This window comes from Ursus arctos, chromosome X, assembly GCF_023065955.2.
Source record: "Ursus arctos isolate Adak ecotype North America chromosome X, UrsArc2.0, whole genome shotgun sequence".
In the NCBI taxonomy this organism is placed as follows: domain Eukaryota; kingdom Metazoa; phylum Chordata; class Mammalia; order Carnivora; family Ursidae; genus Ursus; species Ursus arctos.
The window spans coordinates 89,059,865-89,077,809 of NC_079873.1; positions in this window are offsets into that span (position 1 = coordinate 89,059,865).

Consider the following 17,945-nt stretch of genomic DNA (forward strand, 5'->3'; position numbering starts at 1 on the left):
TCAAAGGAAGCTGACTAGAATGTAAGGAAGAGAAAGCAAATATCAAGACACAAAAAACAAGCACCTGCACCTCCTCTTGTAATCTTGATTTCATTTGGTGCCACCATCGTTCTTACAGTTATATAAGCTAGAAACCTAGGATGCATCTATGATTATCCCTTCTTTACTACCCTCATCCTACTTAACAACATGCTATTCTAAATACTGCACATATTTTTGTAATATGTCCCCTCATCTTCTCCCCTGCAATTACTTTCTGTCTTATTTTTCACCTGGATTAAAACCTTTCAAATTAATCTACCTGCCTTCATATTCTTTTCCTTCTTGAGTTCTTTGCCCATGCAGTAATAGCAATGGCATCAAAATTTCAAATCTTATTAGTTCACTTACCTCTTTTAAGCCCTTTAGTGGCTTTTCTCCAACTCAGGATAAGTCTAAACCTACCCTACCTTTCTTTTTAAGCCCATGCCTATGTACTGCAAATGAGTGAAATTAATTTGGACAATATAGCAAATGCAAAGTGTGTGTGTGTGTGTGTGTGTGTGTGTGTGTGTGTGTGTGTGGTGGTGTTTTGTAAATATTGGTAGCCTCTGGTGGTGAGAGGTAGTCGGGAGCTATATGTTCTCCTTCATACATCCTGGGTAGTAGATGTTCTATTATAATGAAAGAAAATCTCAAATTAAGTTCCATCCAATATATAAAACATGCGTTAGGAATGAAACCAATCAAATGTACTTCAACCTGTTCTATAGTTCTGGGAGATCTCACTTTCTGACCTAAACCCAAAGATTAGCACTTTGCATGTAAATCACATTCTAAGGAAGGTGCAATGAAGTAGCAGTGGTAGAACTAAAGAGCTTTGCAGTCAGGTTAGGCAGGAGATGACTGAGAATTAGAGGTACATGAGACCAAAGGGGCTCTAGACCTCTAGCTCTTTGTTGCATTCTAAACCTTCTCCATGAAAGGGTAAGCAGGTCTGATATAGTACTTCTAACAATAATCTACCTTAAACTCCATTAATTTTGTCAATTAAAATTCATTTCTTATATTCCTGAAAATAAGGAGTAGACCCTATGGTATAGTTTTTGTTAAAGATGATCAGTGTTAAGTAACCAGTCCATAGGGAAATAATTCTTGATTGTGGCATATCAGGTGTTGACAATCCCAGGAGAGATTATTGCAATTAGGGCACTTCTAAAGCTATTTAACTGCCTTCTAACATATAACACACTCACTTCATACACTTTCAGCTCTAGTGACATGCAACCGCTTGTAGTTTCTTCACTGATTCATCCACAAATGTTTATATAGTACCTCCTATATGCCAAACACTGTTCTGGACCACGGATGTACAGTAGTGAACATGACAGACAGTCTCTGTTCTCATAGCACTTATACTGCAGTGGGGACACAGAAGATACACAACCGTACACCCACACATATGATAATGATAATCTCTATGTGTCAGTATTCCAGATCTCTTCCTGTTTGCAAGTGAGAGAAATCCAAGTAAACTGATTTAACCCCCAAAAGGAACAATTTTAACAGAAAGATAAAGTAAAAGAAAAGGTGATTTGCAAGAACCAGTGGAGTTTAGATTTAGGGACTAGAACTGAAGATATAGTATATAATGAAGGACTCATTCTGTCTAAATCTCCCCATCTCTTGTTTATGTTTTTCTTCACATATCAACTTCCTTCTTTCCTATTGTGAATGGTCTTTCTCTAGTTGAAAGGTAAAATGGCTGCAATGGTTCTCACTCGGAGGCAATTTTGTCCCCAATGAAACATTTGGAAATTTCTGGAGACATTTTTGTTTGTCATAACTGAGGTGATGCTACTGACATCTAATAGAAAGTGGCCAGGAATGATGCTAAATATTCTATAATGCACAGGACAACTGCCTCTAACAAACAATTAACTTGCCCAAATGTTAATAGTACCAACGTTGAGAAACCTTTCTCTAGGGTTGATTCAAATCATATATCATCCCAAAGAACCCCATAGCAATCAGTAGTTGGTATATAACAAATATAATAATACTATATAAAACTACAACAATATTATCAACAATATTTACTAAGTACTTCTGTGTGCCAAGAAATAGTGTTATATGTGTACTAACACATTAACCATCACAATACTATGATGTAGGTACTATTGTGGTGTCCATTTTACAAATGAGGAAGGTAAGATACAAAAAGACTGAGTACTTTAAGTTTACACAGCTAATAAGTGGTGGAACTCATATTTGAACCGAGGCAGCCTTATACTAGAATATACTATCCTAGCATTTGTGACACATTCTTTTCCATTTGCAACTTTGGTATATTAAAACCTTAGTGAAAGAGTCTGATTGATCTGGCTTGGGTAATATGCCATTCCTCATATGAACAGCTATGCCCAGGGGAATGGTATCTTATGATTGACTGTATCTGGGACACATGCCCATCCCTATATCCACAGGGACAGTGTAACATGCTTAATAGTCCCACCACATAATTGGAGTGAGAGAGAAATATATGGCTAAACTAAGAAAGGGAAAAGGAATATGAACAGACAAACCCAATAGAGGCCTACCTTTTTCATAATGTTATTTTTCACTTCTGTTCATTAGCTCATATTGTTCTCTTTGGTTGTGTGCTCTGCCCAACATTCTCCCACAAGAACACACCTTGGTTTGATGAATGACATAAGGTAAAATCTTTACTTAGAAACCTTCTATCATGTTATTGTGCTCATGGCATATGTTTCTGTCTTCCCCACTATACTGTGATTATCTTTAAAACTATGACTCTCTATTATTTGTCTTTCTCTTCCTAAGGCATAACCCAGTGTCCACATATATTGTAGGAATTCAGTAAATGTTGGTTGACTGAATGGCAGATTTGGAAGCCCTTGGGAAAAGTCAATGGCAAGTCCTAAGATTACTTGAGTTCTTGTAGTAGGATAAGAAAAAAGTACTAGGTGACACCACCTGTCTGATAATAATTCAATTTTTCAACCAAACAGCCTGCCAAAAACTATGCTTTTTTAACTGGTTGTATTGTACAGTTCAGAGAGTCAGCATTCTAATTTTTTTGTAAATTTATGGATCATAGAATCATAGAAAGATTGAGCTGGAAGAGTATTTAGAGATTATTTAGCCCAGTACTTGTCATTTAATAAATAAGAACTCTGAAGTGAGATATTTTATGATAAAGTATACAGAGTAATGATGCTTTCAGAAGAACCGGAAATGATAGCTGGATCTTAACTACTACTCTAATCTCTGGTGTTTTACCACTTTAGCTTTTTTTGACTGATTTTATCTTTGGCTCTCAGCTACACAGAGTTCTCCAATATTATTGCCTGGTTGCTTAGGCCCTTTTGGAATCTTTTAGCGTTCTAGCATTTCCAAACATGCATCTTGACTTAACCCTTTTTTCCTTCCTTTCTCCCTCCCTAAAACCTCAGACATCAAAACTTACTTGTCCTGAGAAAAACCCACGTTTCTATTTTTTCCAAGTCACAGCTTCTGACAAACCAATTCTGTCATTAGTAGTTGTTAGGAGGCTCTCTTAATCTGTGTGCCCTGTTTTGCTATACTCATTGCAAGTATTGTCTCCAACTTTATTAATTCCCTAATAGGGTTGCCAAACCTCCAACATGAGGTGTAGTCACCAAATTCTGAAGGATCAGTCATAGTACCTAGCCTTCACATCAGGAAGCTAACAAAGCAGAAACAAACTCTTGTTCTAGGTCCAAGGTTTGAAGAGTCAAGTTTGGGGGCGCCTGGGTGGCTAAGTCCTTAAGCGTCTGCCTTCGGCTCAGGGCATGATCCTGGAGTTCTGGGATCGAGCTCCACTTCGGGCTCTTCCACTGGGAGCCTGCTTCTTCCTCCCCCACTCCCCCTGCTTGTGTTCCCTCTTTTGCTGGCTGTCTCTCTCTCTCTCTGTCAAATAAATAAATAAATAAAATCTAAAAAAAATGTAATTGTTTAAAAAAAATAATCAAGTTTGTACATCGTAGCCGAATTCATGTATTGTGTGATTCTGTGATTAATTCCTCATTCATCACTTTCTTTTTTTTTTTTTTAAAGATTTTATTTATTTATTCGACAGAGACAGAGACAGCCAGAGAGAGAGGGAACACAAGCAGGGGGAGTGGGAGAGGAAGAAGCAGGCTCGCAGCGGAGGAGCCTGATGTGGGGCTCGATCCCATAACGCCGGGATCACGCCCTGAGCCGAAGGCAGATGCTTAACCGCTGTGCCACCCAGGCGCCCCCTCATTCATCACTTTCAAGCAGGAGACGAATCCAGTGAGAGCTATGACTAAGTACACGTATCATGCTAGCCATTTTCCCCCTTCTTCTGTATCAGTGGGAGAAATGTGAAATCTATAGGAATAAGGCCTGTGGTCATTTGGGGCTGATCATGTAAGCTTCTTCTTTTGGGGAATATGAGGTAATGTACCATCAATGGAAAAGCACATGGAATCTGGAGTTAGACTGCCCAGATTCAAGTTCTAGCTCTACAAGGGATGTCTGTGCAATCTCGGTCAAGTTACTTAAACTTGTTGTGCCTCAGCTGACCCATTTGTAAAATGGAGATAATGGAAATAGCTGTCCTTTAAGGTGAATCTGGAGGTGAAATTTGTTAATACCTTTAAAATGGGTGTAACAGTACTTCACCCATAGAAAGTGTTACATTGTTCTTGTCTGGACTCAGTGATAGAAATCATGTAATCAGTTAGCAATATTAGAAATCATGTAATCAATTTGCTACACATGTCATGAACGTGTCATCCTTCATAAAGGAAAGAAACATTTAAGCTCAAAGAGGCTACATGTAGAATGAATAATTTAGCTGTGGTCCCATAAAGACCAGACAATTCAAAGTTAATTGAAATAGGTATAATTCCTTGAAGCTCCTGTACTAGCATTGTAAGCAGCAAAGAAGAGAAAGACAATGACCTAATTATTTCAGAGATGGGGACAAGTAACCATAGGAGAGCAAATTCTACAATCTTCAATCTAGGCTACAATCCAAAATTTATAATGACTAATTAAGAGGGTCCAAAAATCACCTGGACACCACAAGAAAGGAAAAATATGTAATCTTAGAGTGCAGTGACAAAGGTGAATGGAGTTAAGAACCAAAGTCTAAACGATTACCTGGCCTTAAGTTCATGTGATCTGAAAAAATTATAGTGTATGTCAACTAATATCTGCTGGTAAATTTAGAATAATGCAAGTACAACTTAGAACAATACCTCTGCTTGACCTTATGAAATCAGCCTGTTTCTAATTGGAGTCCTTCCCAGAAATCTGAATTCTTTCTGCTTCCACATGCTTCTACTGTCAATGCAACCTGAACTTTCTCTGAGCTCTTGCCATCACTGATGAAGCAATAACTCCTATTTGATTCCTCTGGGATGGATTCTGGCATATGCACAAATGCTTCTGTTCCCCTAGTTGTTGGCCTTCCTTGGTCTCCCCACCTCTTAAAGTTGACCAGTTCATACTTCTTTTTCTTTTATTAGCTACTCTATTCTCCCTACTTAGCCTCATTTTGGGATCTGGTTCTTTATCCACCAGTGGTCTCGGGAGTTGATTCTTCTGAAACCCAGAGATCATATCTCTATTAACAATTATCTCTATTCATTAGCATACATAAGCACAGTCCCACACAGCATTGTACATATGTATAAAAGCAGGCCCTTCTTTCTGGTCAAAGATTCCAAATGTATTTTGTATGTAATGTTGGGCAATTTTCCTATACTGTCTAAGACTCATTTGCTCTATTTGTGAAATAGCACATGTGGAGAAAATATTTGGGATTTAAAGCAATGTGATCTTTTCAGAAGAAAGCAATTCTGTATAAAGCCTGAAGAAACCTCTTCCATGCTCTGTACCATGAGTAATTAAGTTGGAATACATTTCTGGCACAGACCTTGATTCATGGAAAGAAAAAATAATAAAGTAAGACAATATGATTTAATTGGAAGTATCTGGAGTAGAACATCAGTTTATAATCCTTGTATATCTTTATATAATCTTGAATAATCCTTTAATCCTTGTAATCTTCGAGTAGCTGCATGACTTTAGGCAAGTCACATAATCTGCCAATCAGCGAAAATACTACTAGTCTGCCTATTTCTCAGAGTGTTACCTTTGCAAAAATGTAGAAAAATGCTACACAACTCTGCAAGACTCTTCTTCCCTTCCATAAATAAATTTATTTTAATAAAATTTAGTAATCAATAAAATACTAATTTAATACAAATACTGATTTAATAATTAAAATTTTTTAATTCTAAATATATTAAGACAAATTCTTATTGTTATTAGGGAATATATTATTGCTTTTAATATTAGAATAGACATGAATCTTGCTGATAATTGAGAAACCTAGCAATAACCTTTTTTTTCCCATCCAAGTCTTTATTAAATTCCAGTTAGTTAACATACAGTGTAATATTAGTTTCAGGTACAGGATTTAGTGATTCAACACTTCCATACAACATCCGGTGCTCATCACAACAAGTGCCCTCCTTAATCCCCATCATCCATTTCACCCATCCCCCACCCACCTCCCCTCTAGTAACCATGTTTGTTCTCTATAGTTCAGTTTGTTTCTTGGTTTGCCTCTCTTTTGTTCCCCCATGTCTGTTTGTTTTGTTTTGTAAATATGTACAATGGAATATTTCTCAGCCATAAAAATTAATGAAATCTTGCCATTTGCAACAACGTGGATAGAACTAGAGGGTATTATGGTAAGCAAAGCAAGTCAGTCAGAGAAAGATAAATACCATATGATTTCGCTCATATGTGGAATTTAAGAAACCTATCAATAGTCTTACATGCCTTTGATGATTGTTTTATGTAATAAATATTTGGTCATTGCATGTAAAATCATATTAATATTGTATAATGAAAAACCATTTGATTTTCTCATATCTTGTGCTGAGGCAAAAATTATACTTGAGGATTGACATTACTTTTCATGAATGGTTGGTGGACGCTGCTTTCTAATCACATGCATCAGAAGAACTAAGTTCATGTTTTGGATGCCAATGCTTATTTCATGTCTCAATTGTGTTATTTTATATTGCCAAAAGATTGCAGATACTCATGGATGACCCATGTAGTTGAGCACCAGAAGCCCCAGCCCAAGTTTTAAGCACATGTTGTTATCTGCCATTTGGTCCTCAGTGCTTTTGCAATTCTCCTTCTCACAAAGATAGCTCCCCTATCTGGATCTCTCATCTCAGGAAACACTCCATACTCTAAATCTTGCCCTTTTTGCTTCTTTCTCTAAGGATTTACCTATCTCTTGCCCCACTGAATGAGGGACTGTTTGTTGTTTTTAAGTTAACATCTATCTAATGATAAAGAATCATAAGGAAAATGCTAGGATATAGCATCCTTGAGTGTGATCTATGGAGTGCCAATTCATTGAGTTACTCTGAAGAAAAAATCTGTGATTAAATAAAATTGGGGAATGCTGTATATTTTATCATCTTCTTGGTAATTCAAAATACGCATTAGCATACTTAAAGGTCCTGGGAAGTTCCGCAGTCAAGAATCTGGTTTCAGGGGCACCTGGGTGGCTCAGTTGTTAGGCTTCTGTCTTTGGCTTGGGTCATGATCCCAGGGTCCTGGGATCAAGCCCCATGTCAGGCTCCCTGCTTGGTGAGCCTGCTTCTCCCTCTCCCTCTGCCTGCTCCCCCTGCTTGTGCTCTCTGTCAAATAAATAAAAATAAAATATTAAAAAAAAAGATTCTGGTTTTACCTTATTCTTCCCACATGCTTCCCACACTTGTTTGAACACGTAACCTTATTTTCAAGTCACAGCTATTGATGTTTCTCAGAGCACTAATCTTCCAGAGAACACACTTTCTGTATTAGAATACACACTGTATTAGAAATATTAATAACATGATATGTCATTCCTTTTTTGTAGCATGTTTACATTTAGCAGAGACTTTACAGAGAACTTTTCACTCAGAGATTGACACATTTTCACAGAGAAGAACAATACTTTTTTATTGCACTTTGTTATTCCTTTGTTATTGCATTCAAGATTTCTTATGATTATTATTGTACCCGGATTCCTTTTATGCTGTGTAAAGCCCATTCTTTAGAGTTTTCTTTTTTAGTGAGAGTCTACTTATTGTCTGAAAAGGTCATTATTTTTCACTAACAATTGGAAGATGATGTTTCGACGGGAATGGAATTCTAAATTGTAGTTATTGTTTTAGCTCTTTGAAAATATTATTCTACTGTCTTCTGACTTCCATTTTAGCCCATGAAAAGTCAACTATTATTTGACTTATAACTATTATTTAACTGCAACTGTTTTTTAAAATCTTCTCTTTACCATCGATCTACAGTTTCACCATGGTATGTCTTAGGGTGGATTTATATATATATATATATATATATATATATATATATATAGAGAGAGAGAGAGAGAGAGAGAGAGAGAGAGAGAGAAGTAATATATAGACAGAGTAGTAATATACTATATAATGTGTATATATATATATATATATATATATGGCTACAATATACTCCACTTAGGCTTCATTGAATTCATGAATCAGTAGATTTTTTTAAAAATCATTTCTGGAAAGTTCACCACCATGGAAGAGACAGTCTTTATTTCTCTTATGCCTAGAGATCACCTGAAAATCTGGTTGTGTGTTTATTGAGTGTAGGAGGGTGGTGGAGAGAGTTGCTAATGGTGAAAGAATTGGTCCTCTGAAGTCCAAGAAGATTATGGAGTATACCTTCCACAGGGAAGAATCTTGCCATTCTAGAATTAATTAGTTTATTAAGTAATTTGCCATGTTAGTGCCAAAAGGTTCTAATGATGAGAATTGGTATGCTATTGAAGATGGACACGTGGTAGGGAAGTTTGTGGCTTGTTTGTGAAGAGGAGTGTTCCCACAACTCATAACATTTTTGATAGGAGGCTGTCTATTTCATTTAGGTTGAGCCCTCACCATACAGCTGGATTTGAGTAGTAAATAGCTCTTAGATCCTCTCAGGAACTTTTATTGCTACAATTCACCCAATTTCTGAATTTCTTAAATGTCACTTGATACTAAGCTTTTCAACTGTTAAAGCAAAAGAAACTTGGAAAATAAGCTGACCTTTTGGAGATTGTATTTGATCTCACCTTCATGCCCTGCTTAGGTATGGATCACCCCTTCTGGGCCACTAGCTCTAGCTGTCAGGGTATTCAATGATAGTTCTCTTCAAACTCAGCCTTTAAGACTGTTTTCAGTGGAACCAACTGGATGTCTTTCAAAACATGATGGCCTATTAGTGATCATCATTGAATTATAGCAGTATCTACAAGCCAAGGGAGTGAAAAATGGCACCTGAAGATCTAAATGTTAGAAAAATGTTTCCAGTAAATAACTTCAGAGTAAAATGGAACATTATTAGGGAGGATAATACCACATTATCAAAATATTCCTGTCACATCTCCTTGAGACAGTTGGTTCCAGGTAAAATAGAAAAGTCAGTATGAGGAAAGACTAGACATAATACTTGGCATTAAGTGATCATAGTTGTCATTTATTCAATATACTTTTATTTACTTTTAAATTTGTGCCAAGCACTGAACCAGCTTCTCCAAAGTTATTTTTAAAGCACCTTTGAAAGATATCTGTACTGGGAGATATGTTCCACCACTGTAAAAGCTCAATTCAATTCATAGAGGATGGATGCAGTAGAGGTTAGAAAATCGTCAAAGGAACAGGAGAAAAATAATTCCTAGAACAGAAGGCTATCAGCTCCTTGACTGAAAGTAACTATTGGTTGTTTGGTACAAAAAAAAATTAAAAGACACAAAGGCAAACAGCATAAAATTTAGGACTCTGGGGACAAAGAGAAGCTTTCAAAGAGAAAAATAAATAAGTTATATTCAAGAGACCAAGAATCAGAACAGCTTCAAAATTCTTAATACCAATACCAGAAAGCTATAAAGCAATGTTCAAGAACCTCAGGCAAAATTATTTTAATCTAAAATTTCATACGCAGGGGGGCGCCTGGGTGGCTCAGTCTGTTAAGCGTCTGCCTTCGGCTCAGGTCATGATCTCAGGGTCCTGGGATTGTGCCCTGAGCCAGACTCCCTGCTCAGTGGGGAGTCTGCTTCTCCCTCTACCTCTGTTTCTCCCTCTTGCTCTTTCTCTCTTGCTTGCTCTCTCTCAAATAAATAATTTTTTTAAAAAATAATAAGACAAAATTCCATAGGCAGTCAAATTATCAATCAGGGTTTACTTTTGTACATGCTTTTCACAAATGAAAATCCTCAAAAATTTAAAGCTACTGGAGAAATTATTCTACTAAAACAATAAAAGAAGCCATTAGAGTGGTACCTAAAGAAACAGGTTAATCAATGCATGAGAGAGTGACAGAGAGATGAAGGGAATCTCACTAATGGCTAGTGGAAGTCCCAGAATAGCAGTAATTCAGCAAAGCTGATGTGCAACATGTCCAGACTAGACTAGAAGATAGAACCCTCCAAAAAAGCACAGAACCTACAGATTACTACACTGGTTTAAGCATATGGGTGGCTGTAAAACAAACAAACACACACACACACAAAACACACACACACACACAAAACAAACAAACAAAAAAAACCACACTTAGATATAATTCAAAGGAAACATGACAAATAAAAAAATATATGCAATTATTAAATCTAAGGGAAAATGCTGTACATAAAAGGAAATATTACCTGGAGAGATAGGTTCTTTATCTCATGCATCATCTTAGAAAGACCGTGAACCTATTCACTCAAATTTAGAGTCAGCAATGCTCTTTGATAATGAAGTCATCAGTAGGGTGATCATAAAATTAATTGTCCAAATTTGGAAACTTTTGAGAGTGAAAAGGAGGTGCTATTAATAGTTCATATGAGACAACAAGCATAATTTAAATCTCTCCTGAGCCAATTGGGACATATGGTGGTGATCCTAGCTATTATGAAAATATCACCTTCCACCTGGTGGCAGCTTTTAATTGCAAAGTACTTAGGAGAAAATAAACTGTTTGCTGATCTTGGAATCTCCCTCCTAGAACATGAATGAAAATATCACAATCTACTTCTGAAATAGAAGTCGGATGCTTTATTTGCAGGTGTTCGGGCATACATAGCTTACTATGTAAAAACAAGTAAAGCAAAGAATTCTCATTCATGATAAGTAATTTGAAAATCATGTTTTTGGAATAGACATTATTTGTTTATAATAAACAAGTATTTCATAAATTACTTATGTTAGCAAACATGGATTTTAAGCGAGTTTCTCAATAAGGCTCCAAATGTGTATATCCAATTAAGCCTAATCTTAGAGCTCTAACTTGATTTCATTAACTAATGAATAACTCCCATCTTCGTACTTTTTTTGTCAGTCCTTCTCCAGTCCTTAGCTAGGTTGATTCATTAATTATATTAATTACATGAAAAACTGTTACTCCAACCCCAATAATCACTCAAAATCCCCACTGTGTACTTGCAACATTTTAAAAAATATATAACTAAACCATTATCACAGGGGCCAAAATCAAAATATTCCCTAGTTCAACAACATGATCGAAGCTCTGTGACAACTCTTCAATATTGAAGCCAGATTTTCTTTTCCAAGCAGCATTGTGAATATATTCATAAGGATTTGAACTGTGGTTTTCTGACAAGGAATTAAGACATTACCATTTTTCTTGTCATTCAAAGCTTTTCCCAGCAAGTGTGCATGAGCTGAGGATGGGCTATTACCTTAATCTTCACATTTCCATTTGATAAATTCACATGTGACCATTTTGATGTGTTTAATGCTAAGCATAAAGAAGATTCAATAAGGGAGATTCATGGCTTCAGAGGTTTTCAAGGTGTAATGTTTGGTATTGATTATAAGTGAATTCATGAAAATGAATGAACATAACTATGAAACAAAACCACACAGCACTACTAATAGGAAAGAATTTTCCAAACTTAAGTAGTTATTCATATTATAAGAAAATTACTCACCTCAAAAGAAGCTTTTATTTGGTTTTAAGCTTATTATTCTTTTATTTTCTTTAAAATTTTTTTTTACCTTTTTTCATTTTTATGGAATGAGCGGAAAAAGGGAAACACATTGATTTTAAATGTTGATGTTAAATGGTTTTGGAATCTTACTTTTTAAAAAACATGTAATGAATTGAGCATTTTAACAATATTGCTATTTGTGAAAACCCATAGATGTTACTTTAAATAGTGCTTAGAAGAGTAAAGCAATTTTAGACATTTCTCCACACTCCTGAACAATTCTGGGTATTGTGAAAGAAAGGGACTATGAGTGATCTGATGAACTTTTCCTCCCTTGCATGCTTATGTCTAACCAACCTTGCCCAAGTCCAAGCATGCCAGCCTAAATAAGCCATCAGCATGCTGGAAAAGAATGGACAAGCTTGAAGGAAGCTATTTGGGAATAGAGAGTAACAATAAATAAGCTGACTCAACCAAAATTCAAGTAGATGACAAGGATGTATTTTGAAGTGCTAAGGTTTTCACAATTTCAGTGTGTATGTGTGCGTGTGTGTGTGCGTGCACACATGCACATGTATACTTCTGTACTTCTATACTTCTGTAAACATGTGATTGTTGAATAGCGAAAAGTTTCTGGGAACTAATTCCACTTCCTGAGTTCTAATTTTAGTTGAACCTGAGGTCAGTTAAGACAGGGTCACTATTTTGTGCAACTGTCAATTTCTTTCCATTACCCCAGAAAAGCCTATGCTCATTTGGGTACACAGGAGTGTTAATCAATGTAGTAAAGAGGTAAAATCCCTGTTTTTGTCTTTTGTAAGCTTGAACTATTTTCTACCTCCTAAAGAGAAACTCTTAAATACAATGGCCTTTTTTGCCCAGTGATTGAAATCTGTTAACATGCAATTAACATCCGTTTCAAAACTGGCTATATTCAGCCTCAACTCTACAATATGAAACTGGGATTATATAGACAAAGCCTAAGTCACCTGAAAGAGAAAATCAGCTAGAGGTGCCTATCCATTTGGGTACTTACATGACAAAGGCAACTTGGAATTTTAGCTAACTTTTGTTAATGCATCAGGCTTAAAAACCAATTAGCATCCAAGGAAACAAAATTGTGAGGGTTTGCAAGATGCTCTTTCTAAAGAGAAAAGGCCTTTAAAGGATGCTTGAAGGGGCTTCGTTCCCTGAACAATGGGCAGTCAGCCTCAGCAAGGAAATCTGTCAGGTGCCTGCGTTGCAGGAACAGCCACAGGGACAGGAGGCAGGCAGCTCTTCTAAAGGCTCTTCAGAACAGACCCCTGAAGCAATCAATCAGCGATCAACCAACTAGATTTTCCCAAGCTGCTGTTCTGTATCAAGCACTAACAGTTAAGAAAGTGAGCTGAAATTTGGAAGTTAGAAATTGAATAGTTTTTATACTAATTCAAAGTTCAGTTTTGGCAAGATGACTTAGAAATGGCCTGTCCTCATTCGTGCTATCTTTGCTCCAAGGCCCTCTTCCAGGATATACCCCATTCAGTGATTAGCTACACAGATCACAGTGATGTCACCAATAAAATAATTTTTGGTGGAATTAGATTAAGACCCTAAACCTTGAAAGGGTATGATCAATACATTGATATGCAATTTAAAATAAAACTTTATTTTTCAAAATGACATAAAACTTGAATATAAGCTAAAATTAAATAATTTAGATGTTTTTTCTAGGTATTTCTCTTCTAGGTATTTTTTTTATTATAAAATCTGGATAGATGAACTAAACTTTGCTGCTGCTCTACATATGAGTTTAGTTTGAGTTTTGGGTAACTCATTCCTGGACCTCGGTTAAGATTTCTATTATTAATCAGAAACATCCTTCCAAATTGGGTTTACTAAAGTGCACACCACAGACAAATTCTGGAAAACTGACTTCACAATTGCAAAACTTCTGAAATCTTTTGGGAGCCCCTACCTTACAGTTTCTTTCCTATAAAGGGGGATTCATAATTATTTCACTGAACTTTATTTTTAACTCTTAAAAATGTAGTATTTGTTGGTCTGTAGTCAGATGCCAGGAAAGCATGTTTGGCTAAGTTAACATAGTAGAGGTTTAGGATTTTAAAATTTCTCCATTCAGGGTATTTGTTTGTAATCCCCTAAATAAACTAAGGTGGATGATCACATTCATTTCTCAGAGGTGGATTCTAATCATATAGTGCCTTTTTAAAAAAGATTTTATTTATTTATTTGACAGAGAGAGAGACAGTGAGAGAGGGAACACAAGCAGGGGGAGTGGGAGAGGAAGAAGCAGGCTCCCAGCAGAGGAGCCCAATGTCGGGCTTGATCCCAGGATCCTGGGATCAGGCCCTGAGCCTAAGGCAGACACTTAATGACTGAGCCACCCAGGCGCCCCCATATAGTGCCTTTTAACAGTGATAGTTTAGCCTATACGTGAGACCAAATCTAACGGCCTTTTAAGGAATTTTAGTCTAAAATCAAATTACTCAAGATAAACAAATTTTGGTAAATCAGCAGCTCATTCAGGTAAGTCAATTAATCATTTGGTTAACTAATTCTTTTTTGCCAAGTCACCCAGATACTTCTAGATAGTGAAAATGCAATTCTTTGGGAGACAGGAGGCATAGATGAGATTGAACTTATGATAACCTCCAAATTCAGATATAGAATTCTCATGAGGCAGTACTCAAATTGTTATTTAAAAAAGGGAGAATTGGAGCACTTGCATGGCTCAGTTGGTTAAGGGCTGCCTTCAGCTCAGTTCATGATCCCAGGGTCCTGGACTCCCTGCTCAGTGGGGAGTCTGCTGCTCTCTCTCCCTCTGCCCCTCCCCCACTCATGCTCTTGCTCGCGTACGCACTCTCTCTCTCTCCCTCTCTCTCTCAAATAAATAAAATCTTTAAAAGAAAAAGAGGGAGAATTAACAGTCATTAACAGCTAGTTTCTAGGCACTTTCCTATATTTTATTAAATCTGTTTTATATCCTCTTTACATTAACTTTATGAGGTTAATATGATCATAGTATTGCAGATGTAGAAACTGAGGTCTAGAGATATTAAATAACTGGACTGTGACTAGTCAGGGATAGATCCAGGACTGGGGCCCAGATAGGCAAACTCTAGAAATGTTTCTCTATTTTTTTAGGCAGCATCCATAATAAGTTAAGAGTTATGACTCTGGAGCTGGACTGCCTGGGTTTGAATCCCTTAACTTTAATTATTTCAATTACTAGTCGTGTGACCATGAAAAATGTGTTAATTCTCTGTGCCTCAGTTACCATGTCTGTAAAATGGAACAATAATAGTGTCTGTCTCATAGGGTTGTTAAAAAGAATTAATGAGTTAAAATTAGTAAAAAATTTAAAGCTTTAGAATAATGCTTGGTACAAAGAAAGTACTAAATAAGTGGTAGCTATTGTTACTATTTTTATTACATCATCCAGTTGATAGTTGTCAATAATGAGAGGCTGTTGCTGTTTCGGGTAGAGTGATTCATTTTTTAAAAAGTCCTTATGTTTACAAATAAATGGGAAAAACAAGTGAAACTAGGATTTTCTTGCCAATTTCATCTAACAGTAATTTTGCCTTGAACATTTTTAAATATTAAAACATATCAGAATATTTAGAATATTATTTCCCTACCTTTTATAAGCCATGCCTCTTTGGTATATGTAAATAATTTTATATTACCATTAATGTTATTTGTAATTTTAAGATAAACTACATATAAAGATTGAAAGCAGATTGAAGTTAATGCAACAAAGGTTAGCTCTATTTTCAAAATACACTTTCCATCTATTCTTATGTTTGAGAAACACTGACTTAGCAGATATGACAACATGTACTGAGTGTCCTTAGACAAGTAATACAATCTCTGAGAAAGAACCTCAGTCACCTATTGTAAAACAAGGATAAATGCACAGGTTTGATCTCCTGTGCCAGGATGCACTGGGAATCAAATAAAACACCAGAGAGAAAGGCCTTTTCTATTCCAGAAGCATGATCCAAAAAAGAGACATGGTTATTGCTGTGGATGGCAGCAAACTTGTCATTTTGCTGTTAGTTGCTCATTCATCTTAGGTAAAAGCATCCACATGTATTTCATTGTTCTCCAAGTCAAAGAAATCCAAACCTTTTCTTGTCAAGGAAGATAAGTAATATTTCAGTTTGATGAAGGACAGCTCCGTGAAGAAAAATGAACCATTCAGGAACCATTCACAAAATGTTAGTTTTCCAAATGCTTTCTGATCGAAGTCTACTTGGCAATTTATAATTTAATGATATGACTGTTAAGCATATCCAATGCAGATGCAATCCTTGTAATTCATGACATTGTGAGGAAAATATACTGTGAATCACTGCTATTTAATCTCAAGTGATATACACATCTTAGGACACATTTTATGGTAATAACTAAAATGAATCAGAGAATCATTCAGAATGAATATGTTCCTGGTCACTGATTGCGGGAAGATTGGCTAATATACCATGTTCATTATTTGTGCAACCTCCGCTTATTGCTGTATTTGCATGCAAATGACTTAGTTTTTCTTTCAATTTAAATAGAATTTTCCATTACAAACAAAGAGCTAAATGTAAAACCCTAAAAGAAAATTTGTGGGCTGCTTTTATTAAAAATGGTCCTGATAAAATAAAAGGAAACAGCTGCTGGAAGAGTAATCCCATTTTGACATTCTAACTGGAATTTTAGCAAGTTTTAAGCAAAATAGGCACTATCTCATCTCATCTAGATTTGCCTTTTTCTCAATAGTGATGAATGCAAGAAATGAAGTTATGGGGTAGGATTTAACTCTGTGGTTACAGAGTTATGGAAGAGAAGGAAAGAAAGGGGGTAAAACAAAACGAACTTGGATGGGGAAGACAGGGAAGAAATTTTGGAAAGGTTTGCAGCTGCACAAATATGGAAGAGTGGGCTGTGAGACACACACATACCAAAAAGAGCTTGAGCCTCATTCTTGTGAGCTTACTCCTCCTCCTTTTCTCATCCCCTATCCTTCCCACACACATTTCAGACTAGATCAGTCCTGCTAATCCTTGCTGTCATTCAGTTGAAAGCCCAGAGCAGATTTTGACTGACAGCAAAACGACTGCATTGCATCATTTTTATATAAAGAGCAATTTTAATGCTTTGCCAAGATGAAAGCAGGTGGAAATACTGACGTCTTCCTTTGTCGTGTTTCCCATTCGTGAGTTAACTTTTTTAATTGCTTCAATTGATGTTTTTCTGTGAATGTAAACTACAGGAAGCTGTCAGAAGACCAGAAAAATAATTCCAGTTTAAAAACAACAATAAAAAAATAAAATAAATAAAATTAAAAAAAAACAATAACAACAACAAGCCTTGCCAGAGACTGACTTATTTTTGGACTAAGTCTAGAAACGGGGATTGCTAAACAAATTAATATTTTCCAAAGGATTATAGGAGGAATGCCTAAATCACTGATTCGAGCTCTTAAGTTCCAAAACCACTGTAGTAACCTCTATTTACTGATAAATAAATACTTCAAACATTGTAGAGCTTCAAAAATCTCAGCTAATAACCATTCGAATCCCCTCATTTTATAGATGAAGAGACAAACTATGCTTGGTGGCAGATAGGGGAACAGGGTACATATGACTTGACTTCCAGTCTATTGGGTATTTCTACTATTTTTCATGCTGTCCATTTAGAACCTAATCACAATCATATTTTAACTAAAACAAGTCCCATCAATTGCTAAAAATTGGTTAGCTTTTTAAAAATCCATCTCATGACACTGTGTGAAAATAACTCCTCTATATTTCTTTTCAAACTTTGTGATTTAGACTTTTTGCTACATCAGAATTGCCTTCCTCCCAATTACTCTTAATTATTGAAGTTTTGTCCATAGTTGCATCTTGAAGCTTTGTGGTTTCTC